Genomic DNA, 3,629 nt, shown 5'->3' on the forward strand with positions numbered 1-3,629 from the left:
ACGATCTGCCAGTTGAAGTGTAATCGGAGTCGATCTCATCTCACCTAGCCCAAAAGAATCAAAGAAATATCCGGGCAGAATGTTCACGCTTGCTCCAAGATCGAGCAATGCGCGTTCTATCCGGATGTTCCCTATAGTACAAGCAATGATAGGGGCTCCAGGGTCCTTGAGCTTTGGTGGTGTCTGATGCTGAAGTACTGAACTCACCTGCTCAGTCAGATGGACCCTGTTAGGAACTCGCTCTTTGGATTTCCTCTTTTGCGTACATAGCTCCTTCAGGAATTTGGCATAAGCCGGCACCTGCTGAATAGCATCGAGCAAAGGTAGGTTGATCTGCACATGCTTGAAGATATCAAGCATGTCCTGGATCTTCGCACCTTGCTTCCCTCTATAACCGGGAGACTCTAATGCTTTGGGATAGGGTGGTGGGGGAATATACTCTGTTGGCTCCTCCTCTTTGCGAGAAGGCTCACTCCTATCCTTCTTCTTCTCTGAGGATAAAGATGATGAAGGTGATGATGGGGATGGGGATGATGATTGAGCCGACGTAGGTGAAACAATGGTCTCTGGCTCCTCTATCTTCTCTCTACTCTCTCGCTCTCTGCTCTCGACGTGATACTCACGTCCACTCCTCAAGGCCATAACTGATTTAGCCTGCTGCTGTGTCTCAGTATGAAATAGGCCTCCAGTCATCTGGTCCTTACCCTTCGGGTTCATGACAGCCTGACTCGGCAATGTACCCTCGGGTCTCCTACTAATAGCCTCAGCTAACTGTCCCATTTGCGACTCTAACTTCCCAATGGACTGCGTATGCGAGCTCAAAATCTGGCTACACTTCTCGAAGGCGTTCTGATTAGAGATTTTCACCTCTTGGAATGCCTGGAGAAGTCTCTCCTCAAAAGAAGTCTACGGGGCAGACTCCTGCTGAATCGGGGAAGGAACTGAAGAAGAAGAAGACTGAGCATAGTTCGGTCTTTGAAATGGCTGAGTAAAAGATGGCTGCCGAACTGGCTGAGAGGAAGAAGGCATCTGTATAGAAGACTGTGGATTCTTCCATGAAAAATTGGGATGGTTACGCCAACCCGGATTATATGTCGATGAAAATGGGTTATTTGGCGGTCTGACGTAACCCTGAGCTGCCTGAACTTGTTCTTGAACAAATTCAGGGTACTGAGCTGCTGAAGGGCACTCAGTGATCTCGTGTGCCGGACTGGCACAAAGAGTACACACCTGCTGTGTAATGGATGGTCCTGAGAGAAGCTGGTCCAGCTTCTGAGCAATCATGTCTACTTTGCACTGTAGTGCAGTAGATGGACCAATCTCAAGAACACCAGCTTTCTTCTGAATGCTGGGTGTGGCTCTATCAGAATGAGAGCTCGAAGCATGGTGGAGTGAATTCTCGGCCAATGTATCAAATAGCCTCCATGCTTCGTCCTCGCTCTTCAGCATGAATGTCCCACCGCATGAAGAGTCGATCATCTGACGATTCTTGTCAGACAATCCATCATAGAAACTCTGCACCAGTTGCCATTTCGGCACCTGATGATGGGGGCATTTCCTGAGGAGATCCTTCATTCTCTCCCAGGTCTCATGAAAGCGCTCACCATCTAGCTCTGAAAAGCTAGTGATGGCTCTACGATATTGGTTCGTGCGACCAATGGGAAAGTATTTTCGAAGAAACTCCTGTTGCAACTGATCCCAGGACTCTATTTCTACAGAATCTAAGGACTTTAGCCAATACTTGGCTTTGTCCTTCAATGAAAAAGGGAATAGAGTCAACCTCAACGCATCATCATCGAAATTCTGTATCTTAACAGTAGAACAGATTTCGAGGAATTCATCTAAGTGTCGGTAGGGATCCTCATGACTAAGGCCATAAAAGGATGGAAGCATTTGAATAATGCTGGCCTTAATCTCATAATGTGGCGCTCCTACATCGGGTCTCCGAATGCAGGATGCCTGAACATAGTCTGTGGGAATGAAGTATTCCCGCAGAGGGCGTGAAAGAACTAGGGGTGGAGGTGGAGGATCCATGTCAGCCATTGTTGCCGAACTTCGATGAGAATGTAAAATTCTCTCTGGGTTGTCAACAAATGGGTGTAATGGGGTTCCTAGACCTCGTCGACCCTGCATACACTGGTACTAAGACCAGATGTAAGCAAACGACCTAACTAAAAAAATTAAACTAGCACAGATACTAAAATGTAAATAAGCAAATAACAGTAACTAAAAACAAACAAATATGCTATATAGCTATGTCAGAATTCTATACTAAATAATTAAATAACAAAGTAAACAACCTAAGTCTATGTGAGCATGAATAATTCTCCTCAATATGGTCCTACCAAACCATACCTAGTCTATATGCATTCCATGTCAGCTGGGTTCAAGTCTAGGCTCCTAGGTTCACATGATATCATAAAGCAAAGCTGACATTCCATGGAAATCGATTTTGACAATTTGAACTAAGTAGAGCATTAGATTGATCAGGCAAAGACAGTTCCCATCACGGTCGCCAAACCTGTTATCATTGCAAAATTTTACTTTTGCAAATCAAACTGACCTTTGAAAAAGATTTTTGAAAATAACTCGCCTCCGTTTTTAAAATGCGGGAAAATTCCGTAGAATGGGACTCGCCTGTCGGTACGAGGTTCAACCGTTCCTGCCACCTTTAACAGGGGTAATTGAACCAAGGATCAATCTTATGCTCTACTCTATTCAACTTGTCTAAATCATATTCTAATTTCTAAATGCACATAGAATCAGGCATGTGCTATGAATTTTCAGAAAATGCACATTTGAAAACATGATGTTTGCTTTGAATGATTGAAATATTTAGAAAATGTAAATCTTGGAAATGATATCACATGAGAAATCGTGAAATGGGATTTGAAATATACTTCTGAGAGAAATAAAAATCGATTTTGAGAAATCCTTGACATTTGGTGAAAATCGATTCTGAGAGACTTGATTTCTCTGAATTCAAACTTTGAAATTGAAATTCTAACTTAAAAAATTTGAATTTGGAACTTGGGAAATACTTGAAATATTCTTTGAAATTCAATGCTTTTGGGAAAATCGATTTTGCTATAAGACTTAGGAGATTTTGAGGAATTCAATTTCCCTTGACTTAGAATTTGAATTGGATTTGGCAAATGCATGAAATGAATGAATATGGATTTGAGGATTTGAGAAATACTTTTTGTATTTTTGAGAAATGTAGTGCATCTTGAAGTTAGCCTAAGAGTGTAGGCTGAATGTGGCTAATGTGAAGATTAGAAATCTGAGTATCATTCGTATTCTGACTATGGCCATAAATACAAATTCCACCAAGTTTATAAACTTCATAGAAGCTAGTGCATGTGCCATTCGTGTAGACCATGGTGAATTTGTAAAAATATGGAGGAATCATCATCCATCACACATTAACATTATTAAAAAAAATAAACTATATGCAATGCAACCTAAGCTAAGCAGGAAATATAAATTCTTATTCCAAAGTTTAATTACAAATTACATCACTATTGAAATTTAAGTACATGAAAAATAAAGTCTTCAATGTACCTGCAAAACTAGAAAACTTGGTTAATGAATATATGTTGGCTTTTCTAGATTTATCCAACAATATC

At 41.3% G+C, this 3,629-nt stretch overlaps 1 non-coding gene across 1 annotated transcript; it reads left to right on the plus strand.

Moving 5' to 3' along the window:
• Positions 1 to 1,537: 1,537 nt before the first annotated feature.
• On the plus strand, positions 1,538 to 1,640 carry LOC149818259 (small nucleolar RNA R71). Its single transcript, XR_016427543.1, has one exon. It is a non-coding gene; the product is annotated as a small nucleolar RNA R71 (small nucleolar RNA).
• The last annotated feature ends 1,989 nt before the right edge of the window (positions 1,641 to 3,629 follow it).

The sequence above is a fragment of the Nuphar pumila genome, chromosome 13 (assembly GCF_984573655.1).
Source record: "Nuphar pumila chromosome 13, dmNupPumi1.hap1.1, whole genome shotgun sequence".
NCBI classification, from domain to species: Eukaryota; Viridiplantae; Streptophyta; class Magnoliopsida; order Nymphaeales; family Nymphaeaceae; genus Nuphar; species Nuphar pumila.